We start from the raw sequence: 26,061 nt of genomic DNA, 5'->3' as shown, positions 1-26,061 counted from the left end.
ATGAATGTGCATTTGTGTGTACATAGTAATATGCTGTGACAGACTGACTAGGTGGCTGACCTTTAACTTTACAAAAATATTTATGCTAATGAAGTGTGAAACTTCATAACTCTGGTGGTTGGTTGCTGACTTGAGTCCTGCAAAAGCATCCAAAGTTTGTTAAAATTACATTTAGTTGAGAAGCTAAAGTAGTGATTTACTTTATCTTCTCATGTAAATGTTTTTAATATGTCACCCAAGTAGTCTTATAGGACATTTAGAAGCAAGAGCAGATTTATTAGCACTTAGAGTTAGTGCTAGAACCCTGATGCTTATGGAGCAATGTAGCCTGTGTACCTCCTACTATTACAGTGGCGGTCAGAGACTTAAATTTTATGGAGCTGACTCTCTTTTATGGGTTACTGTTGGAATATTCTCTTCCAAGGTCACAGAATTGTTGCATTCTTCTGTCTGTTTTCAAACATGGGAAAAAATTTCATAGAATATTTCTCATGCTATTTCTTTGTGATGCATTCAAGATTATGGAATAGGGACTAGTTCAAAATTGAATGTAAACAGATGGAAAGAATCCTCAAACATTCTTTTATATGCCTTCATTCATAATTGTATGTTGGTTTGTGGGACATGAATGTGTTATATACAAATCTGTGATGTAATACATTTATTTGTGTTGGAGAATTGAGGTTATATTCAAATATTTAGTGTTTCTATGTTTTCATTGTTGACTGTTATAGTCTTTGATATGATATGCAATAAACAGGTTTTATGCAAAGAATGTTGCATTATCGTCTGTGCTCTTGAAATTGTGTGTTTTCTGCCAAGATGTATCTTGTTGTCTGGATATGTGTAGCCCCTACAAGCTGGCATTATTTTCTTACTCTCCGACATTGATAAAATAAGTGCCTGCCTCTCATACAGTTCAGATATTGCTGAATTAAGTGCCTGTCTGTCATACAGTTCAGATGTTGATAAATTAAGTTTTTTTTCCTACTTTCTTTGTCAGATATGCTTTTTTTTCAGAATACATTTGATTTGCTTTACAATTTTCTTTTTTATGAAAGTGAACTACTTCTTTATTCTTGTATTATTTTAATGCCAATATTTGAATTTGTTAAGGTTTTCTTAATTGTTGCTTCCTTTTTCATGTTTAGTAAGCCTTTTAAAGCACCATAACAGTTATGTAATAGTGTTCTACCTTACTGGCAGTTAATACTTAACACCGGGTGGTAGCATGGCTTTAGCTGCTTTATCTCAGAACTTTCCCTCTGCCTGCTAAAAACAATATGAGATAGTGGCAGCAAAGCTGAAGGGAAAAGAATAACTAGTAATGCAAGTAGTGTTGAAAATCTTTTGAGTCTCCCAAGAAAATTGCAGAGATTTAGTGTGAAAGAAAAAGTTTACTTACTCATTCAAATGCTGGTAGCCCTGAATATTGGAGTAACAAGGCTAGTGCAAAAGGAGTAGCTGCTCCAGTTAAATGTTAGTAGGGTGTGTGATCAGCTGTTGTTGATGGGTTTGTATTGCAGTATCAGCTTTCAGAAATAGATGTTGATTCTGTATTTGGGGTCATAGCTGAAGTACTGAAAGAAGAGGTTGCAAAATCAAGGAATGAACTTTGTAATTTCCATGAGTTCAAAATTACAGTGTATCCTGGAAGAGAGTAGAAGTAGAAGAGGGAGTTATGTCTGAGAATAGTGGCATGGGGTATTATTAAAGGTAAGCTGGTAAAGTGATGCAATGTATATATACTGGAAACTGTTCCAGCAAGCCTGTCTGGTATGGCATATGAGGACTGTGGTTTTCTCTGAATCACTGTAGGTGTCTCATTTTCTGGTACATCTAGAAAGGCCAGGAAGATTGACTGGACAGCTGAGAGTATATTCAGCAAGCAACTAAAAGTTTATGTAGTGGCACAAGCAGAGAAAACTTTCTGACCAGCCTTATTTTCCTACTATATTCCCTGTTATAAAAGAAGCCTTCTCCTTCAGAATAAAAATCAACTTATAAAACCCAGCAAAACCTATAACAAAAATCATGGTCAAAATCAGAAATAGCAACTCTCGTAATGATAAGAGGTCACTAATTAAACTGTGGAAGGTGGAGGAAGGCTGTCCAATGCCACCTGGGGTGTGAAAATTTGGGGTGGGTGGGGATCGTCACTAATTAAGCTAAACAGGAAACTAAGAGGACTGATTAAGTCCAACAAGGCCAATTACGAGGTCAGGATAGCCTCACAGGTTAAAGACAACTGCAAGGCCTTCTACAGCTACGTCCGAAACATTAAAGGCAGCACTCAGCAGTAAGCTGAACTGGTGATAAATGGTACCACCTTCACTGAGCAGAGCAACATCCACTCCCTCCTTGCCACCACCCCCCCATGAAATACCTACTAGCAATAACCTTTCCAACTATTAGAAGGGAACAGGTAATGGCGGCACTCACTATGGTCAAAAACACAGCCTCAGTGTGCCCCAGCAGTATCCTGGGTTGCCTTCTAAATAGCTTGAAACATGACCTATCAGGACCACTTGAAACACTTTTCTGCTATATCCTCAAAACTAGCTTTATTCCATGGGAATGGAGGAATGCAATAATTATCCCTCTTCATGAGAGTTGACCATCAAATATGCAAAGCCATGGAACAAATTATAATGGAAATAAGGCAACCTACAGACACTGGACCCAACCCAGTTTGGCTTTGAAAAGGGAAGTACATGCCTACTAAACTTGGTAGGCTTCTTTTAGAAGATCACCAAGGCAAAAGATGAAGGGGAGACAGTGCATGCCACCTAACCTGACCTGGCTAAGATATTTGATACAACACCCCACTCAGGTATTGTTGACAAACTCATCAAACTGGGCATAAATCCCTACATAACTCACTGGATTGCCTTGGCTCATAAACAGAACCCAGGAAGTCAGAACTGTTGAGAGCAGCTCCACTAAGAGACCGGTCACCAGCGGTGTACTTCTGTGTTGCATGCTGGGCCCGCTACTGTTTGACATCTACTGCTTGGAGGTTAAGGCTAATGTCAGGAGCCTTTGACTGACCAAGTTGGCAGATGACTGCAAATTGTGAGCATTCATAGATTTCCCTCCATAACACAAACATCTTTCATGAAGGCCTTACACAGACAAATGGCCAAAGCCACCGATTAAAACTGATTGCCTAAAAGTGCATTATAGTGTCTTTTTCGAAACCAGCCACCCATCTTAATTACTACACTGATAAAATACCACCTAAGTTTTGAATCTGGGAACATATGTAGAAAGTAATTTGACATTTAATCAGGATGTGGTCAAGGCAGTAGGCAAATCATTCTGTATCACCCTATAGTGCCTTTTTTAGGCGGTGTTCCAAAGACCAAATTACCACCATAACAGCTACAAACAAATGCAATCTGAGGGTCATGCTGCTGTCACTAGAAGTCTAAATCTCAAAATGCACTCGCTCGAAGCACTCATTAAAATGAAGACAATCAGCATTTATGCTGTAACAGAGACGTGGTTCAAGGCAGAAGAAAGCACCCCTGCACTACCAGGCTATAACTCATTCCACACCTTTCGGCCCAGAACTTGGACCACAGCTCTAAAGGCAGTGGTGTTTCCATACTCATAAAGGATGCACACACCTCCAGACTGGTAGCCCAATATAATGCATCAGGGATACTTCAGGTGCAGCTAACATTGGGTAAGGCAACGATTCAGGTCGTAGCCTGCTGGAGTCCCCAACCATGTCTCAAGACTCACACTCCACGTTCCTAAGCACCCTTTAGAATATTAGGGTCCAACCTAACACTCAAATACTGGGTGACTTCAACTATGCCTCCATTAACTGGGAATACTACTGATGTACCAACACACTTCCCCAACATTTCCTGGAATTCATTAATTCTAGTGCCCTGAACCAGCTCATTCTTACCCTCACTACAGGTAGCAACATCCATGACCTGGTCATTACTAACATGGGCAATCGTTGCTTTACACCTCCCTGGTTAGATCTGACTACAAACTACTCACCTTGGAAATCCACATCCCTCCCACCCCCCAACCCCCCCAAAGGTAACCACCACAAAAAACTTCTCCAAAGTTAACTTTGGGCTCCTAAAAATAGAGGTGGCTAACTTCACGGCACCCATGCAAATGGAGAATAGTTGCATGACCGCCGAATCATACAACAGTGCACTGCATGAACACGAACACAAATGCATGGATCTCGCCATACTCAATAGAACCAAGATGCTCGCCTCCAAAAAAAAAAGAAGCTAATCTGGTGGTCCCCTGCCATAAACAAACTCTACAACAGAAGGAGGAAATTGATGAAGTCCCAAGATTGGAAAAACTCCCTTATCAGCCTCAAGAAAAGGTTGATATCCCTCATCAAATCCTCTAAAGCTAGCTATGAAAACAGAATTGCAGCATATAGTAAAGACAATCACAAAGCCTTCTATAGTTATGTAAAGAATCTCCATGGCAATACCCAGATTTGCTCTAAGCTACTGCACAGTGGTACCTCCTATACCGAGCCAACAGATATTGCCAATATACTGGTTGACAGATTCAGTGCCAACTTTATCCCCCCAAAGGACCAAACATAATACCAGTAGAGTGCCAGGCACCCAGTATTACTGCTGCACAGGTTAAAACATCACTGTCCAAGGCCAAGAATACAGCTTCCATGGGACCTGACAATTTCCCTAGCTGTGTTCTACATGAACTACAGAGTGAATTGGCACCTCACCTGTGTGTCCTCTTCAATCACAGCCTCACCTCAGGCTTTGTCTCTACCAAATGGTGCACTTCTACAGTCATCCCTCTCCACAAAGGAGGAGTGACTACAGACCCTGGGAAATATCGCCCCATTAGCCTGACAAGTCTGATATGCAGAGCTATGAATCGCATCATCATGGACCTAATAACAAGGATATAGGGAATCTCCAAACTCTGGATCCCACACAATTTGGTTTTGTGAAGGGTAGATCAAGCCTGCTCAACTTGCTGGACTTCTTTGAGTCAGTCACCAGAGCTGCGGATGAAGGCAAGGTGGTTCATTCACCTTACCTTGATCTGGCCAAGGCCTTTGATACTATTCCCCACTCAGGAATCATAGAAAAACTGACTAAGTTAGGCATCAACCCCTATATCACTAGGTGGGTTGCAAACTGGCTCACAGATAGAACCCACAGTGCGAAAGTAGATGACTTTAAGTCAGACTGCCCACCAGTCATGAGTGGAGTACCACAGGGATGGTCCTGGGTCCCGTCCTGTTTGGTATCTACTTTTCAGAAGTCCAGGCCAACATGAAGAGATTCTGGCTGACAAAGTTCGCAGACAATTGCAAGTTGGAGCCATTGTTAACTGCCCAAGTGATATTGACATCCTACAGAAAGGCCTCACTGAGACCAATGACTGGTGTCAGAACCATGGCCTTAAGCTCAGTGCCAAAAAATGTCGTTATCCCCATTGGGAAAATTACCACATCGATGGTAGTCCACTGAACACATCAGGCATTATAAGAGATCTGGGGACATAGGTTGACAGCAACCTCTCTTTTGACCATCACATTGCCACTGTGGTCAGAAAGTCCTTCTATGTTGCACATCTCATTACTAAGGGTTTTGCATCCAGGAAGAAAGAGGTCATTGTCTCCCACTACTCTTCCCTCATCCAGTCATCGAGTACAATGCCCCATTTGGCATATACATCAGTAGACGCCTGCAACAACTGGAGAGGCTGCAAAAGTACCTCATAAAGAGGATCCTAGGCCTTAAACACTCAAAACACTCCAGCTATTTTCTGTCTCGTATCACCTACTTAGAGGCGATCTCTGCTTGACTTACAAAGCCATGTCTGACCCAGCTCTGTTAGAATGCTACATCTAGAGAAATCGCAATCCCTCCACAACACATGCTCCAGAGACCTCAGCCTCATTACCACTATCAACAGAATGTGCTGGAGGGATAGGTTCATAACCGAGTGCCTCCCCATGCTGTGGAATAGACTTCCCATACATGTCAAACAGAGCACCTCACTGGCCCTCTTCAAGAGATATCATGATGAGTGGATGGGAAATAGAAAATTCGCCCCTGGTGTCACTCCAGTGGCTCTACTCGACGAAGGCACTGGGAACTAAGGTCGGGTGGCACGATGCCAGGGTAATACTATGGGCTAGGCTTGTAAAGGCTACAGGGCCATTAACCTAGTATGCATTTATGAACCTATGACATCCAGGTCCAAGGAAGTCATAAAGCTACTTTATTCCCTTATTAGACCCATCATTGAGTACAATGTCCCTTTCAACATGTGCCTGACCTGGCCTGCTCACATACCTCAAATCCTGAGAAGTTATAGTTCAAGCCCTGAAGTTCCACAGTAGTAGATTGGCAGATGGCACAGACGTTAAGGTTATGAGCTGTAGTGCCTCTGATACAGGGCTGGATTCCCTTAGCCCTTGTATGTGTGTTGTGGCAATTAACCTAGCATTGCTCCCAGGTCACCTCTGAAAAAGGACTGCATGTTCAAGTGGCTGAAAGGAAATTAGAAAATGTCAGGTAAGGAGCCTTGAGCATTCCCCCATGGGATGTTTCTGCAAAGGCAATATTTTATGACCTGAAAATAGCTGGATTTTGCCTGTCCTACCCAAGTGACATTTCATGCCCTTTATAAACTCAAGAAAAGTGAAGTGATATCCTGACTAATCATCCTAAGCTAGATTCCTTTGTGATTGTGATTGTTATGGTTTTGCCTATATCTCAAATACCACAGCACCTGTCTGCCTTGCAGCTGAATTACAGTAAAGGAGTATAAAATGTTGTGTGTAGTTTAGAAAAAGATGTTCTCCTCTGACACCATCTCAACACCAAAGTTCCATTCTTCTCTTGTGGTCTAGTTAAAAAAATGTATGTGTGTGTGTGTGTGTGTATATGTGTGTGTGTGTGTGTGTGTGTGTGTGTGTATATATATATATATATATATATATATATATATATATATATATATATATATATATATATATATATAAATAACAGGAAGACCTTCCTGACTCTGGAGATTAATTAGCCTGAAGACTTGCGTAATAAGTTTGTCAATGGGCTTCCATATAACTTACTATAATTTTGACTTGGCTGATCGTGGGGTATGGGCAGTTAACATCTGGAAAGTTTAAGTGTTTGATGGCATGGATCAGGTTGTCCACTAAAATTGTTTTTAGTATAAGTTTATCCTCCCTTTGCTTGCCAACCATCATCTCTCAGCAATTGGCCTGTTGATTCTTTCTCCACAGGGCAAGAGATGATTGCACAGGCTGTCATCGTTTTTTTTTTTTTTTTTTTTTTTTTAATTAGGGTGCTATATTACCAATCTGATGAAGTCTGGCAATATTTGTACATTAACATCTTGTTAGAGAATGTTCATATTCCAGTAGAATATCGATGTATATTTATCTCATTCTCTGTTAAACCACTACAGAAATGAACAAAATGAAACTGTGGATTAGCAGCACTGCACCAGATAATAACGGAGGATAGAAAGGTCAAAACCAACTTTATTTAGCTACAGACACTGTACCAGATAATAACGGAGGTTAGAAAGGTCAAAACCAACTTTATTTAGCTACAGATTCTGTAGATAAATAAAGTTGCTTATCACCTTTCTAACCTCCGTTATTATATGGTACAGTGCTGCTAATTTGCAGTTTCAGTTTATTCATTCTCTATTAAGTTTAATTAACATGAGAGACAAGCAAATCAAAATTCTCCAAGTTAATGGAGATGGTAGAAGGAATAAGAGAAAAATTTCTAAAGGTCTGTCCTCATAATAAAAAGAAGCTTTCAAGCACATTTTTTTTTATGAGCAAGCCAAACTATGACTTCCTTTCCCACATACACAGAGATAAGCACCTCTCCGGTAGTCTGTTATCAGGCTAGCAATTTGCATCCACATTCCTGCAGTAAATAATTCAGTAAATAAGGTTTGCTTTTCTGACTGACTCTGTAACATAGATTTAAAGCTTTGTCCAGACTGCCCTCTATATTTTGCTAATGTGTATTTGTGAAGACTGGTAGAGATGGGTGAAGGCTGCCAGCCTAGTCAGATAGAATTGTGCAGATAATTCTATCATTTGTAAATGTGAAATGTTGAATTTAAAACAATATCTGCTGTAAAGAAAGCTAAGTCAAGCATTTCTTGTTGGTCCTTTGAAATTAAAATGATTTCATCACTGCCTTTCATGTTTACAAGTGGGCTCCAGTCCAGCTAGATGAAGGATTCCTGCCTATTGTTTTAAGGCTAAAGTTACACGTGGAATGTCCTTTATTGCTCTAAGTGTAAAAGAATGTAAATGCAGTTTTTGTCAGCCTGGGAACACCAGGAAAGTGTAAAAGATGATGTAATGTTTTAGCAGAACTGTGGTTTCAATTTAAACAGTAAAAACCAGAGATTATTAAGCATTTTTGTCTTGACATCCAACTAACAGCATTGCCTTATGCTCTATGTAAGTAAGTTATTTTAGTAGTGTGTTTTCTTGTAGAAATAGCTAGGATTATAAAGATTAGACTAAGTGTTTTTTCTGTGATGTCAAAACTGTACTACTGATTTATTTTATGTATTTCTGTGTGATCTCTGAACTCTTTTGACTGGCACTGTGTAGTGGAAAGTATTGTCTTGTGGTTTTAATTATTTATTATTAAATATTTTAAAACATTTTAACTGTGACTGATTTGTGTGGAGATAATTTAAGCTCTAGAGTACATTGCATATTTATAGAGTTTACTGTCCAGGTCACACCAAATAAGCTTTGACTGTTTAGTCACATCTACCAATTGGATAATAATATTGCACAGTAATAATTGGGCACCCTTTTACGGGCCTTTGGGTAGCTGATAAATATTAGCTGGGTGGTGGCAAGTGGTACTACTGTATAGTCTGAGTAAAAGGGGCACAGCTGGAGAACATGTGCCAACCTTCCCCGAAAGTGTCTGTGTGGTTATATAAACTTTTATTTCAAAGTGTTTGTGTGTCAGCTACTTGGGCAGGGACATGAAGCACTGGTTGGACAGAGAGGGTGCTGGAGATTTTACCTTGCTCAGCTAGACTGAGATCTGGACCCTATAGCTGTGCCAATGGGGAGTCTTATTGGGGACCTGGGGAGCAAGGGAGCGACCAGCTCCGGACTGACACTGAACTCTGTGTCCTCTTAAGGAAAATTGCACTTTACTGTGTGTATTTGTTATCCTTTCCTCATATATGAGACACACTCTCTGGTGTTAGTGGTGAGGATTGAGGCTTCTTGATTGCTGGGCCAGGGCATGGGCAGCACATATTAAGTGGTGCCAGTGGTTGGGATATCCCCCTACACATATTAATTGTTTGGCAGCGGTGGAATATCCACATCACATATTAATTAGTTGGCAGATACTAAATGGCCTGCAGTGGTGTGGGTAGAGTGAATCCTGTAACTTGTGTACAGTGAACTTTGAAGGTGTTTTGTACTCTAACACAGCCACGCAGTGAATAGTCAAGAGTTCATATCACAATTGTTTTATTTATTTTGTTAGCTTAGTTAGTCAGGGTGAGCAGGCAGCATGTCAGCAGAGGAGTATGGAAAGCTGACAAGGAACCAGCTGGCGGAGATGTGCCAGGCTAGGGGACTGGTGCATGGAAACCTGACTAAGGCAGACCTGATTGCAGCCTTGGTTACAGCTGCATCAGAAAACAGCATCCAGGAGGACAATCAGACTGGCAGTGGAGATATAATACCCTCAGAGTATGGACTGCTCAACCTTTTTGCAGTGGACTTAAAAATCCAGCTGGAGCTAAAGAGACTTGCGTTGGAGGCCAGGCGTGTGGAATTAGAAGCAAATGAGAGACTGCAATGTTTGCAGGCTGAGGAGAATGAGAAACTTACATCTGCAAGCTAAGGAACAAGAAAGCATGAGGAGATGCTGACTCTTCTCCAGTGTCATGGAGGTAATGGGGAAGGGAGTAACTGGACCCCAGAAGAAGAAAAGGTCAGTAAATTTCTTACGCAGTTTAAAGAGGGGGTAATTTTGATAGTTTTATGCATATGTTTGAGAGGGTATGTAAACAGTATGAAGTTGACCAAGGGCTCTGGGTATGCTTCCGGACCCCCTTACTGTATGGTAAAACTGTAACTTTATTAGCTAAATTGTCTGATGTTGCATGTTTTGATTATACTGCTGTTAAAAAATGTCTTTTAGAACTTTTTAAGCTAACACCTGAAATGTATAGGAAAAGGTTTTGTGAGCATAGACCCAAGGCAGATGAAAGTGTGTGCGAATATGTTTCTGAATTGAGCAGTTATTTCCATAAGTGGGTGAGTGGATGTCAGGTCACCACTTTTGAAGGGCTGGAAGACCTATTGGTGAGGGAACAAGCCCTTAGCACTTTGCCTGAGGACATGAGGATCTGGTTAGCTGATAGACAATGTGCTACTTCAGATGAGTTGGGGAAGAAGGGAGACCTATACCTGGCAAGAAGGGCAGCCCTGCCAAGGAAGGGGACCCCCCAGTACTGCTCATGAGTCTAAATGAACCCAAGTAGGCAGCACAGACCACCCCAACAGAATCTGCCAGTAACAGGGGAAGCCACTAGTCCAGGTACACATCCAGGAGCTAGGGTTAAATGTTTTGAATGCAACCAGTGGGGCCATATGCATACAGGTGTCCACAGAGGCAAGGTGGGGAACCAAAGGTGATGGAGCCATTAAGTGGGAAAGACAAAATGCCAATACTAGGTTGTCTTGAGACAACAGGGGTACTAAACTACCATCCTGCAGAAGTCCTCAGAGGGAAGGATTTGGATGAAGCAGTACCATGTGCTTATGCAGTTACATGCGGTCAGGCTAGGAGACAAGCATGTTGGTCTGGTAGCTTGGGGGAGTCCCAGACTGCATACTTGCAGTCAGGACTGGTGAGGTATTTACTTCAGGAAGGGAGCTACTCTGTAACAGTGAAACTGAAGGTGAGCCACAGCTGCTTGTGGGTACTGATGGTCCCTTGGACAGAGTGACTGCAAAGGTGGAGGTGAGTAGTAGTACCCAGGCTGACAGTGAGGCACCACTGTCAGAGGATGCCAGACTTCCTGTGGAAGGGGAGCTGGGAAGGGTTACAAGGAGAGAGTTGAGACAGGCTCAGCTCTCAGACCCTACATTGCAAGGCTTGAGGCAGGTAGTTTGGGAGGCACCTGATTCTCAAGGAAAGGGGGAATCTGTATACTGGGACAAAGGGTTACTATACAGAGAGTGGAACTCTGAGGAAGAGCTAGAAGGTGAGAGAGTATAGCAGTTGGAAGTGCCTAGAGGCTACCATCTGGATCTTCTAGCCATAGCCCATGATATTCCATTTGCAGGTCATATAGGCATAAAACGTACAAAGAGGCATATTATGCAGAACTTCTACTGGCCTGGAATTTCCAGAGATGTAACAGAGTACTGCAGGACCTGTGAGCAGTGCCAAAAGGTAGGCAAGACAGGAGAAAAGGTGAGAGCTCCTTTGATGCCTTTGCCTGTGATTGAGGAGCCATTTCAGATGGTAGCTATGGATATTGTGGGTCCTCTGAGTACCCCAAGTTCCACAGGGAAAAAGTATATCCTAGTGGTAGTGGATTATGCTACACGATATCTTGAGGTGGTAGCTTTGTCCTCCATTGATGCAGAGAAGGTGGCAAATGCTTTGTTAGATATTTTTAGCAGAGTAGGTTTCCCAAAAGAAATACTGACTGACAGACCTGCTGGCTTGTCTGTGGAAGTCCTGTGGGGTGAAGCACATGAAGACCACCCCCTACCATCCCCAGACTAATGGTTTTGTTGAGAGGTTAAACTCTATAATCAAGTCCATGTTACAGGCATTTGCAGATCAGTTTAAGAGGGAGTGGGACAAATACTTGCCCCATTTGTTGTTTGCTTACAGAGAAGTTCCCCAGGAATCCACAGGTTTTCATCCTTTGAGTTGCTGTATGGGGATAGGGTGAGGGGACCTCTAGATTTAATTTGAGATGAGTGGGAAGGTGAGTGCGAGTCTCACAAGGAGTCTGTTGTGGCTTATGTCCTAAACCTCATGACAAGGCTCAGGGAACTCATGGGCTTGGCCCAGGAGAACCTGGCAGAAGCCGAACAACAGGAAAACGTGTGGTATGACAGGAATGCTCGAGCTAGAGTATGCTGTGGGACAGCAGGTAATGGTTCTCATTCCTGTCAGACACAACAAGCTGCAAGCAGCTTGGGAGGGATCCTACAAGGTGGTATGAAAGGTAAGTGATGTTAACTACATGGTGGAACAGCTAGGCAGATGGCAGGGGCACAGATTCTACCATGTTAACATGATGAAACCTTACCATGATAGGGAGGCCCTTGTGCTGAGCATTTGCAGTGGATTGCAGTAGGATTCTGAGGGAGATCTAGGGACTGATCTCCTCAGTGAGGCTCAGGCTGACACCTCAGTGGAAGGGGTAGCAATGTCCCAGCAGAAATCCAAGCAGTGTTGCAGGAAGTTGGGGACATGTTCACTGGGAAACCAGGGTGCACCCACCTGGTACAGCACCAGGTTGATACAGGACCCCAAAGGCCTATTAGGCAGACCCCTTCTAGGGTGCCTGAGAGTGTCAGAAAGACCCTGAGGGAGGAGGTACAGGAGATGTTGGAACTAGGGGTGATTCAAGAGTCCCAACAGTTCCTGGGCCTCCCCAGTGGTGCTGGTGCCAAAGAAGAATGACAGCACCAGGTTCTGTGTGGACTACAAGAAATTAAGTAGTCACACAGAGTCAGATGCTTACCCCATGCCTAGAACAGATGAGGCCCTAGAGCAGCTAGGTGGGGCTAAGTATCTTACAACTATTGATCTTACCAAGGGTTACTGGCAGGTGTCCTTGACTCCTAGTGCTAGAGAGAAGTCGGCCTTTGTGACTCCTTTTGGCTTGTATGAGTTCACACAGGTGCCCTTTGGGATGAGGAATGCCCCAGCGCCTGTCCAGAGGCTGGTAGATTATATCCTAGTAGGAGCAGGAGGGTTTTCCCTTGCTTACCTAGATGCTATTGCCATCTACAGCCATTCCTGGCCAGAGCACCTTCAGCATGTCAGGGAGGTGCTGGGCAGTCTACAGAGAGCAGGGTTGGCCATTCAGCCGAGCAAATGTCAGGTGGGTATGGCAGAGGTCTCCTACCTAGGACATAGAGTGGGGAGTAGTAAGATAAGGTCAGAACCTGTCAAAGTTTAAGCCATTCAGGCATGGCCTGCACCTGTTACTAAAAAGCAGGTGAGGGCATTTTTAGGGACAGTAGGGTACTACAGAAAGTTCGTCCCCAGTTATAGTACCATAGCTGCTCCCCTCACAGACCTGACAAGAAGAACAGGCCAGAGAAGGTAGTGTGGACCCCAGCTTGTGAGCAGGCATTCCAGAAGCTTTGTGTGGACCTCTTGTGTTAGCCAGTCCAGATTACAGCAAAGAATTTGTTGTGCAAGTGGATGCTTCGAACCACGGGGTGGGGGCTGTACTTAGCTAGATTTCTTCAAAGGGGGAAGAGCACCCAGTGATTTATCTCAGTCGTAGGCTCCAACCCAGGGAGGAATACTATGCAGCTATAGAAAAGGAATGTCTACCCATAGTGTGGGCACTGCAAAAACTTCAGCCTTATCTCTGTGGAAGGAAATTCACTGTTATGACCGATCACAACTAATATGGTTAAACAGAGCAGCCAGCAAAATGCTAAGTTGCTAAGATGGAGCCTAGGGTTGCAAACATATGATATCTCAGTGCAGCACCGCAGTGGGAGTAGCAATGCCAATGCAGATGGGCTCGCAAGACAGGGAATGGGGTGAGGTACACCCAGATAGACCTAACCCTCTCAAGCGGCATTTCTCAAGGGTTACTTGAAAAACTAGCTTGAGTTCTGTGATACCCGTGCCCTGGTCCAGCAATCATGGAGCCTCAGTCCTCACCACTAACACCAGAGAGGGTGACTCATATATGAGGAAAGGATAACAAATACACACTGTAAAGTGCAATTTCCCTTAAGAGCACACAGGGATCACAGTCAGTCTGGGGCTGGTCGCTCCCTTGCTCTCCAGGTCCCCAATAAGACTCTCCACTGGCACAGATATAGGGTCTGGATCCCAGCCTAGCTGGGCAAGGTAAAATCTCCAACACCCTCTCTGTCCAACCAGTGCTTCGTGTCCTTGCCCAAGTAGCTGATGCACACACACACTTTGAGATAAGAGTTTATACAACCACACAGACACTTCTGGGGAAGGCTGGCACAGGTTCTCCAGCTGTGCCCCTTTCACCCAGACTATAAGGTAGTACCACTTGCCACCACCCAGCTAATATTTATCAGCTACCCAAAAGCCCTTAAAATGGTGTCCAGTAATTACTGTGCAATATTGTTATCCAATTGGTAGGTAGATGTGACTAACAGTCAAAGCTTATTTGGAGTGACCTGGACAGTAAACTCTATAAATATGCAATATACTCTAAAGCTTAAATTATCTCTACACAAATCAGCCACAGTTAAAAGGTTTTAAAATATTTAATAATAAATAATTAAAACCAAAAGACCATACTTTCCACTACACAGTGCTAGTCGAAGGAGTTCAGAGATCACACAGAAATACTTAAAATAAATCAGTAGTACAGTTTTGACATCACAGAAAAACACTTAGTCTAATCTTTATAGTCCTAGCTATGTCTACAAGAAAACACACTTCAAAAATAACTTACTTACATAGAGCATAAGGCAGTGCTGTTAGTTGGATGTCAAGACAAAAATGCTTAATAATCTCTGGTTCTCACTGTTTACATTGAAACTGATGTTCTGCTAAAACATTACATCATCTTTTACACTTTCCTGGTGTTCCCAGGCTGACAGAAACTGCATTTACATCATTTTACACTTGGAGCAATAAAGGACATTCCATATGTAAATTCTGGTAATTAACTTTAGCCTTAAAACAAATAGGCAGGAAGCCTTCATCTAGCCGGACTAGAGCCGACTTGTAAACATGAAAGGCAGTGATGAAATAATTTTAATTTCAAAGGACCAACAAGAAATGCTTGACTTGGCTTTCTTTACAGCAGGTGGCAATGTTGCCACACTGTTTTAAATTCAACATTTCACATTTACAAATGATAGAATTATCTGCACAATTCTATCTGGCTAGGCTGGCAGCCTTCACCCATCTCTACCAGTCATGACAGTATTCATTTATTTTATAATAAGTTTCATTTTTTTCTTGATGAGCAGTTTTCTTTAATGTCACTTTCATTTTACAAGTCTTGGAACTGTTGACTAACTCATTGCAATTAAGAGAATGCAAAAAATGTAGTTCACTGTTGGCTGCTGTAACAGCCAAGCAAAACTGAGGATCCCCTCATTGGTAAGCAGTTTGTTATGTATGCTTTTACCCACTTCCTACCATAAAAGTGCATGTACAGCTGAAGACAGTGTACGATCTGTTTGGGCTGTGATAATTAGAAGCTATTAAAAAAAAATAATTAAAAAAAAAACTTCATCTGCAGAGCCATTTTTACATTATAACTATCCACAGCTTCACCTACTGCTGTGATCATGCACAATTACAAATAAGATCGCTCAGCTACCTGTGATGTTTGCCTCTGCTAAATAGAATCTGCTGAGCTCATAATGACAAGTACTACATCACAACACTTATGTCTTAATACCAATTACAACAATATGACATCTCTGAACGTCATCATTTTTGGGAAAGTCAGGTTTCCTTACTCCCTTACGGTAGCTAGGACTTAGCTATCGATGTTCAGTTCTATGCAACCACCCCTTCTGTGACATAATCTTCATCCGCTATGGTCTTCCATTTTCAGTAATTTTAGTGCCAAATCCCACTCTGAGGAGAAGACTGTGTTACTTTTTTTTATCCCTTTTTGCATTTACATTGAGGAAGAATAATGAAGCCTTTGATCAAGGCTCAAATTGAGATTAGTGTCCTGTCTTCTCCCCCAGTTTCTGTAGTGGCTAGAGAAGGTCATATCCACATCTCATGCTCTCTCTCCAGGCCTGGTATTGGTAGAAGTGGTGGAGGTGATTATTTTCTGCAACCTTTACATCAGTGCCAGTGCAACCCTTCCTAATGGCACCAACCCTGCATTTGGCACTGGTGACCTTGACACTGGCTCCTTTGGTGCAGAGATCCACTAAGTTCAAGGGCATAGATGTTGAAGCACCAACCCCTTTGCTGCCATTCACAGTGCTGGCATCACTGGCATTTGTGCCATTGATACTAAAGCCATACTTGGCATCAGGGCAGGTGCTGATTCCAAGATTTGGAACTACAGCCTCAGTATTAATATATTGGGGTTGACATCGGCAGTGGGACTGCCAGTTTCAGTTCTAACGGTCTCAATATTGTTAGCTGTAGGTCTGGACATGATGCCAGTTTAACCAGTCAGGTTGTTTAGCTCGCAGAAAAACATGTCATTGTAACTTACATTATCATCCCAACATGGCACAAAAGCAAAAATCTCCCACAGGTCCAGGGTGTCTGGAGACCAATCCTCTCCTGAACTCTATGGCGTATCTCCTCCAAATGTCCCAAGACAGAGAAAGCATAGGAGACACTTACTCTCCCCAGCAAAGTTCCGCACCCCAGACTCTGATTTGAATAAAGGGGAGGCCTCCCTACATTGCCATCTTGCTGACCCCAAATTTGGTGAGATACACGAGGTCATGAGGGAGTCTACAGAGTCAGGGATTCCATATTATTCCCCTTCAGAATCAGGCACAGAATCCCTGAGGAATTACCTGACTATCCACCTCTAGAAGCATTCATGAGTAATATTTCTGTTCATCTTAGAATGTGGCAGGCCATCATGCAGAGCCAATAAATCAAGGATATAATACCCAAAGGCTATATAATTCCATGTCTCCTTCCTACTCCCAGACATTCCCCAAAGAGGTGACTGGACAAGAGTTTGTAAACCTCCTCAATAAAAGAGCCATCCAGGAAGTTCCACCAGCCCAGAGATGATCAGGGGTTCATTCATGATTCTTTTTGGTCCACAAAAAGAAAAAGAGCACAAGCCTATTTTGGACCTAAACAGTCTAAACATACAAATGCATAAAAATAGGTTTCTGATGGTCTCTGAGAAATTGATCTTTCCGTGTCTTCACGAAGGAGACTGATATCCTTCTATATCACTGTTGCAGTATTCTTAGCAGTAGGGATATCCTGCCCAGGGCAGCCCGACGTTTAACTTGTATACCAAGGTCGCACAGAATATGGGGCATAAAAGTGATATATGAATGCAGCTACCCAGAACTTCTTTGCTACTAGTCTGAACACTATTATTGCTCATTGGTCTAAACATCATTGCTGTGCTGAATACCTAGCCACCAGATAAGTGTCTTGTTGGAATTGTTTTTTTTTTTTTTGTCTTGGTATTGTATTTTATTTTGCTTACCTAGAGTTTTTGTCATCCAAGAAGGGAAAATGTCAGTGTGGGAGGCAAATTCCCCATAAGGATTTTCACAAACATAGTCTTTCTTGTTTGGTTGCTTCCCACAACCATATATCTTGTAGTACCTGTTAGGCTTTTCTGCCTAAGACATTTAGAAGTCATTTGTCTTCCCTGGCCATTTTTCTTTAAAACCAGTGGCTTAAACAGTTGTCTCGGGTTAACAGGGTAGAATACTTTAATGCCAAGATACTCCTGCCAGGAATGAAAAAGACCAAGAAGTCTCTATTATTTAGCTGTCCAGCCTCCACTGGATGTCCACTTAGAAGCTGGTAATAGCTCTATAGGTCATTCAGCATCTACTTTGGATTCTTCTGCCGCAACCCCATCAGAGTCTGGCATGGATGTGTCTTTTTACACATCCTCTGAGGCTTTGCAGGCGTCTGTTCTGAAAGTCGAGGGGGAATCATGGTTGATTATCTTGGAAGGTAATGGAGGAATTCCACAGATATTGGTCAGGGAGGACATTCTGGGTTCTCTTATCGAATCCCGCCAAGGGTTGGAACCTCCGGTATTTGTTGAGGCTGATGTCCCTTCCAAGAAAAGACAAAAAAAATGAAGCATGATTTGATCCATCATAAGGATCCTCAAAGGGAATGGCAAGAGTTTACTCAGGGCTTGTTTTCTGCCTTGATGGCACTGAAGCCTTTTTAGGAGGGTTTGGTGCCTGCTTCTTCTTGGACTGCTGCCCCTTTGAAATGGCTTAAGGAGCCAGATTCCTCAGATGAGAATTCAGTGTTTGATGAGGGGTCTTTGTCCTATCCTTCACAAATGCCTTTGCCTTTGACTTATGGTTCTGAGGAGGAGTCTGTTAGCCCTGAGTCTCCTTTTGAGGAATTGCACTTTGCGGACACAGTTGCTAAGATGATGGAATATTTTCAGTGGGAATCGTCTCAAGTGTCTGATATTCAGAAAAGATATTATGAGTTGCTTCAGGGGGCTACTTCTAAACCATCTGCAGTTCCTCCTGTGTTGGCTGCCTTGTTAGACACTTTCATTGCTGCTTCCAAGTCTCCTGATTCTCAGCCTCCTGCTCCTAAAAAAATGATAGGTTCTGTAAGGTTGCTGAGGATTGTCAGTTTGTATTTAAATGTCCTTCTGCTGATTCTGCTGTTGTGTCAGTCTCTTCTGACAAACCTTCTAAGGTTTTGCCCTCTTCCAAACATTTGCCTTCTGATGAGAGTAGTAGGGCAGTGGGCAGGATTGGTAAGAAAGTTTACACTGCTTCTACTTTGGCCTTTAGGAATGTTAATTGCCAGACATACATGACTAGGTATGCTCTGGCCTTGGTTGCTCAGTCCTGTCAGGTTATCTATTTTAGGTTCTTCTTCTCAAGTGGCTTGTCACTCTATTAAATGTAACTGTGATGCTGCTGATGCCCCTTTCAGGGGACTGTCTTGAGGTGTTATTCTTAGATTTATCTCCAGTCTTTGCCTGAGGACATTAAGGCCAAGTTGTTGGATGCTCCTTTGGAAAAAACATATGCTATTGGGACAGCTGCTGCTGACCTGTTAGTCTCTTCAAGAGAAAGGCAAAGGCTCAAAAGACCTTAAACATATTTTTGTCTTTCCTGTCCCTAAGTTCCAGAGGAATTATCCTTCTTAATCTGCTTTTGTTCGCAGGCAAGCCCACCAGTCCTCCAAGGGCAGGAAGGGTGGTAGGTGGCCCCCCTCTGCTAAGGTTTCTCAGATTTTTGTGGCCCAGCAGTCTCCTTTATCTGATAAGCCTTCTTCTTTTTGACAATCCATCCCCCCTTAGACCAAGGTCCTTTATCCCCATGGCTTTCACTTTGTCTTCCACATTGGGATCTCATCACTTCAGACTCTTGGGTTCTTTCTGTTATCTTTCAGGGTAAAATCATGGTATGGAAGTTTCTCCTTCCTTTTTCAGGGATTCATCAACCGCCTCTAGAGTAACTTCCTCATTTTCCATAGGTTCTAGGGTCACTGGTGAACTAGGGAACCATTCAACCTGTCCCCTCTTCCCAAGTTCGAAAGAGTTTTTATTCCAGGATGTTCCTGGCTCCTTGAAAGACGGTCACTTGGAGACCTGTTCTGGATTTCTTCCTGCTCAGCACCTTTCTCAAGGTTGCTTCTTTTCGGATGCTTACTCTTCAAACCCTGTTTCCTCTTTTACTACCCCAGGTTATTCTGGTGTCTTTGGCTGTGAAAGATGCTTACCTTCATGTCCTCATTCGCCCTCTTTTCAGGAAGTTTTTATATTTTTCTGTCTCCATTTCATTTTCAGTTCTCTGCTTTGCCCTTTAACCTCTCTAATGCCCCAAGGGTATGCACAAAATGCTTAGCTCCTGTGATTGCTTTCTGCATGCTCCAAGGCATTCAGATTTTTCATTATTTAGATGACCTGTTGCTTCAAGCATCTTGTCCCAGTTGCCTGTTACAGGATCTGGAGTTTACCATCTATCTTCTTCAAAGTCTTCCAAGAATCTGTTCTGATTCCCTTTCAGGATCATTTGCATCTGAGATGCAGGACTTGAGACAATGCCAACGTTGGCCTCTCTTCCACCTCCAAACATTTTGCCATCGACAGCCTTCTTTCAGTCTCTTCTTCCTCTGACTACCATGCCAGCCAAAGTTTCTTCGGGCCCTGGGATTCGTGGCTCCTTCTATTCCAGTGTTTCCTCTTTTCACAATGCATACGCAGAAGCTTCAGTGATGCCTCAAGTCTGTTTGGCTGCAGCATTTCCTCCCTTTGGATTTCAGTGTACCTCTCCTTCCTTGTCTAAAGAAGGAATTTGAGTGGTAGATTCTACAGTTTGCTGTCAACCCAGGCCTGCTCTTTCAGCCTCCAGTCCTTTCTCAAGAACTGTTCACCAATGCATCGGACTTGGGGTGGGGGCTTCTTTTGGTCACCTGAAGATTCAGGGTCTGTGACCCTCCCATCAGAAGTAAGACCATATCAATATCAAAGAGACGAAAGCTCTGATTCTGACCCTTCAAGCTTTTCACCCCATGTTGTCTCCATGCCCCTTCTAGGTGTACACAGACAACACTATAGTGATGTGATAGGTCAACAAGTAGGGAAGCACAGAATTTTACTTCCTCAGCAGGGCGCTTTTCAGGCTAGGTAGATGGCCGTTGGTTATCAGTTAACTCTTCAGGCAGTATACATTCCTTCAGAGCACAGTCTAGTAGCAGAATCTCTGAACAGGTCCAAAACACAGGCTGTTGAATGGATGTTTTACAGAGACATGTTTCTGGACATTGTCCATCATTGGGGTATTCCTCAAGTAGATATTTTTGCCTTCCATCTGACCAGGCAGCTTTCTGTCTTCTGTTCCAGTGTATTATGCCATCTGGTATGGAAGACGGACACCCTTTCCTTACCCTGGATAGGGATGTTTCATTATGCTTTACCTCTGCTTCCAAGAGTCCTGCAAATGATTCAACTAGACTCCCAAAAAGTTTGCTGGTGACTCCCTTTTGGCCAAGACAGCACTTGTTCTCCCCCTTAATGCAACTGGCCATGGGGGATCACCACAAGTTACCTCACCAGTTGGACCTCCTCACACAGGACAAGGGGTGTCCCTCCATCCTTACTTGTCCACTCCTCAGCTGTCACTTTTGGTGATAGTGTTTTGAGCCCTTTCAGGCATCTCCTTTCTGAGAATGTGGTAAGGGTTTTATAGAAGACAAGAAAACCCTCAACCAGAAAATCTTGTATGTTTTCTGTCTAGTGCCATGCTCGTAACCAGGAACCCTTTTCAGTGGGTGTCCCTGTGGTTCTGTCTTATTTGTGTGAGTTGCCCTAGTCTGTTCTGTGAAGTTCCATTTGCCAGCCATTTCTGCTTGTCTGCCCTTGAATCCTCCTTTGGATTCTTCTTTTGAGGTCAAACAATTTTTTAAAACCATCCTGCATATTAGGTCTCCAAGGAAACCTATTCCTCCTCCTTGGGACCTTTAATTTTATTTTGGAAAAATTGACTCAGACTCCATTTGAGTCTGCAGATTGTGCTTCTTTGCAACATTGTACCTGGAAGACTGTTTTGTTTCTGCCTGTTACTTCTCTTCGGAGGATGTATGAGCTTCAGGCCCTTATGGCCATTTCTCCTTTTTTTTTGTTGTGTTTTTTACAGGGACAGGGTGTCCCCTCATACTAATCTTTCTTTCATGCCCAAGGTAGTAAATGAGTTGTCCTTGAATCAGTCGGTACAACTACCTTCCTTTTTGCCTTCTCCTCAGACTGCTAGTGAAAGGGTCTTGCATACCTTGGATTTGCACAGACAGATCAGGTAGTATTTGTATAAAACTAAGGCCATTTGTAAGTCTGACCAGCTTTGTGTTTCCTTTCATCCTAGGACATTGGGTGTGGCTGTTTCTAAGCAAGCCATCTCCCCCTAGATATCTAAGACCATTTCTTTTTGTTGTACTTCACATGGCAAATGTTTGCATACTTCTGTTAGAGCTCATTCCACTAAGACTTTTACCTTTCTGGTGCTTTCTTCAAGGGGTTGGACACTAATTCCATCCTTGAAGCTGCTACTTGGTCTTCAGTGCATACTGGCCTGGTAATTTTGTTTGTTGAGTTTCCTTCTTTTGCTGATAATGTGTTGTCTTCATTATTATTGGGAGTAACGGGGTTTCCTGACCTTCTCTAGCATGAATGAGTGGTGTAACAGCAGGGGCTAGTAGGACTGAGTGGTAATTCAAGTTTCTAGATTCTTCCATCCTTTCTGGTATATAAACCCTTTGTCTGCAAGGGGCTGTGCTTGTATTTAACAGGCTCTGTGGTATGGTGATTCATCACTGGGACTAAGCAGAAATTCCTTAAGATTCCAAGAGCAGAATAAGTTATTTCTTACACTTATTTCACTGAATTGCACTTTTTTAATGCTTATAATTGTGCTATACAGCTAATCTACTTCATTTTCCACCATTATAAAGCGTTTTTTACTGTTTCACTGCATTTATGTACTGTTTTAACTGTATTATTCATTGTTAGATACTGTTTCATTACTTTACTTGCATTTTTACTGAATTACTTAACTGTAAACTGCTTTTTCATACGGAGAGTTGTATTTTCTGTTTGTGAGTGCTGCAACTGTGCTTTTCTGTGCATTTTATGTGAGATTTCTGTGTTCTAATCAGGTGTCATATAACTGATCTGTTTGCAGTTAAAAGCATTCTCTAGAGTCTCCTTGCTCCTTTATCTGTTTAAAACTTTCATTTAGTGGCTAGAGCTAGTAGCTGTAATAGTTCCCCACCCAGACTCCCTATTGTTGTCTTGTTCTTATACTTGGTGGCTTTGCAGTTGCCCGCCCATACTGTAAATTTGATCTGGGACACTCCTCCCAGTCTAGTGTCATTAGCTCAATCTGCTTAATATAGAGAGATAATTTGGGAAGGCCAACCCACTTAGGTCCTTACCCTTGAATTATCTTCTGTTTCTGCTTTCTCCTTTTCCACTTTACTAAAAAAAAAAAATTCTAAGCTTGTTTCCTGCCTTTCCTGTAACTAGTCTAGTCCAGATACAGATTTGCTGTATCCAGGACTCTTTGTAAGCTCCTGAGCCCCCCAAACCTTTCTGTGTTGGAGGGAAGCCTTCTAGCTTATCATTGGGAGTGGTGAGCACTAAGTAGCCTATCTACCACAAGAGGAGTGGTTTCTGTCCCAGAAAGTGTAGTTTTGGCTATTTGGGCAGTTTTTCCATCTCTTTCAACTTTTCTGGTTTAAAAACCTTCGTTTGAGCTTATTTCCCACTTCTCCTGTAACTGGTCTAGTTCAGATACAGATTTGCTGTATCCAAGACTGTAAGCTTCTGAGCCCCTCAAACCTTTCTGTGTTGGAGGGAAGCCTTCTAGCTTATCAGTGGGAGAGGTAAGCACTATGTAGACTGTCTACCACAAGAGGAGTGGTTTCTGGCCCAGATATTGTGGTTTATTGGCCATTTGGGCAGTTTCTTCCATCTCTTTCAACTTTTTGGTTTAAAGGCCCGCATTTGCGCTTGTTTTCTGCCTTTCCTGTAACTAGTCTAGTCCAGATACAGACTTGCTGTATCCAGGACTGTTGTAAGCTTCTGAGCGATGCCAAAGTCTACTCTTCAATTTTTCCCTTAGATATACTAGTTCTCTCCTCTCCTGCACTTATACTAGCTTATTAGTCTAGCACTTTACCAGATTCTTGTAACAATTATAGTAGCACACAAAAGTGCTACCAGCACTAAACATTCTACAAGGAAACAGCTCCATTACTTATTATCAGTGCCCATCCCTCCAGACATGTCTAAAGGTCAGTTTCCTGTGCTTTCTCCTATTAACCTGGTGAACTTGTGCATCCTGAGGCAATGTAGCAACTGCCTCATGTACACCGACAACCCTCTCCTCTTACCTACCTCCCAACACTCAGACTTGCGAGAGATGTACTTGGATATCCAAATTGGAAGCCACGCACTCACCAGCCAGTACCGGAATAGCTGGTCAAGAGGAGAAGGTCAACACTTGCACCACACCACATGGAACACATAGCCCTCCAGAACACACACCAACACTGCCTTCACATAAAAACACAAACCACATACCCACCTTTGCAGAGGCTCTCAATAAAAATCTACCCAAGCAGCAGAGACCTCCAAGGCAGAAATGCACTTGAACACCACAGCACAACACTAATCTCCTGACTCATAACTCTCCTAAACAGTGTGCCACTCAACCAAAGCCCCTAAGACAAAATAGCATGCCCAACACACTAGTCATACGTGACTCAATAGGGAGGCACACTCACTGGGTTGAATAAGGAGAAAGTAACAGTCAGCTGCCTGTCAGGTGCCAAGATCCGCCACATAATGCATGCACTCAGATCCCTCAACAAAAGGTACAAATATGATTCTGTCATTGCACATGTGGGTGTGAATGACCTGAGATATACCTCCCTGGACTACATGAAAAAAGACATGGAGGAGCCCTCGGATTATGCAGCCCAGGCGGGTATGACCCTAGCCCTGAGCAGCATCCTACCATCACCCAGAATGATACCACAGTACAAGCAGAAAATGATTGATTTCAACAATTGGCCAAGTTTCTGGTGTCATTCTAAGGGGATCCAGTATCTGTCTGCCTGGGATGACATGATTGACAGACCTTGATGCTTTGCCAGAGATCGCCTGCACCTGTCACCTCTGGGCTTGCGGATACTGGCCAAGGCTCTTGCCACCCTTATATTGCCTTTTTTAGGCATTGTTCCAGAGACCAAATTACCACCGTAACAGCTACAAATAAATGCAATCTGAGGGTCATGCTAGAAGTCTGAATCTCAAAATGCACTTGTTCGAAGCACTCATTAAATTGGAGAACATCGACATTTGTGCTGTAACAGAGACCTGGTTCAAGGAAGCAGAAGGCCCCCCATGCACTACCAGGCTGTAACTCATTCCACACCTTTCAGCCCCAGAACTTGGACCAAAGCTCCAAAGCTCCAAAGGTGGTGGTGTTTCCATATTCACTGGTAGTACAACATAACGCATCAGAGATACTTCAGATGCAGCTAACATTGGGTAAGATAACGATTTAGGTTGTAGCCTGTTATAGATCCCCAACCATTTCCCAAGACACTCCCTCCATGTTCCTAAGCACCATGGAGAATATTAGAGTCCAACCTAACACACTCATACTGGGTGACTTCAACTACCTCTCCATTAACTGGGAAAACTACTGATGTACCAATACACTTGCCCAACGTTTCCTGGAGTTCATTAATTCCAATGTCCTGAACCAGCTCGTTCTTACCCTCACTAGAGGTAGCAACATCCTTGACGTGGTCATTACTAACATGGGTGACCGTTGCTCTACACTAATAGTCAGCTCCTCCCTGGTTAGATCTTACCACATACTAATCACCTTGGAAATCCCCCCCCCCCCCCACAAAGGCAACCACCATGAAAAAACAAAACTAATGCTGGGCTCCAAAAAACAGAGGTGGCTAACTTCACGGCACCCATGCAAATGAAGAATAGTTGCTTGACCGCCAAATCATACACCAGTACACTGTATGAAGACGTACACAAATGCATGGATCTCGCCATACCCAATAGAACCAAGATGCTTTCCTCCAAAAAAAAAGGACACCAGTCTCGTGGGCCCCTGCAATAAACAAATTCTACAACAGAAGGAGGAAACTGATGCGGAATAAGGTGAGGTCCCAAGACTGGAAAAACTCCCTTATCAGCCTCAACAAAAAGTGAGATCCCTCATCTAATCCTATAAAGCTAGCTATGAAAACAGAATTGCAGCAGATAGTAAAGACAACCACAGGGCCTGCTATAGTTATGTAAAGAATATCCACGGCAGTACCCAGATTTGCTCTGAGCTACTGCACAATGGTACCTCCTGTACTGAGCCAGCAGACATTGCCAGTATACTGGCCGACAGATTCAGTGCCAACTTTACCCCCCCCCCCCCAAGGACCAATCACAATACCAGTATATTGCCAGGCACCCAGTATTACTGCTGCACAAGTTAAAACAACACTGTTCAAGGCCAAGAATACAGCTTCTATGGGCCCTGACAATATCCCTGGTTGTGTTCTACATGAACTACGGAGTGAACTG

At 43.0% G+C, this 26,061-nt stretch overlaps 1 protein-coding gene across 3 annotated transcripts in view; it reads left to right on the top strand.

The window, feature by feature from the left end:
- The window catches only part of TBK1 (TANK binding kinase 1), a 3,544,425-nt gene that overhangs the window by 2,643,196 nt on the left and 875,168 nt on the right, over positions 1-26,061 (top strand). The gene's annotated exons all lie outside the window — the stretch shown is intronic.

The sequence above is a fragment of the Protopterus annectens genome, chromosome 11.part0 (genome assembly GCF_019279795.1).
Source record: "Protopterus annectens isolate FY-2018-M chromosome 11.part0, PAN1.0, whole genome shotgun sequence".
In the NCBI taxonomy this organism is placed as follows: Eukaryota; Metazoa; Chordata; order Ceratodontiformes; family Protopteridae; genus Protopterus; species Protopterus annectens.
Note: the sequence above shows the minus strand (reverse complement) of the source record. Positions and strands in the feature narration are given on the sequence as shown.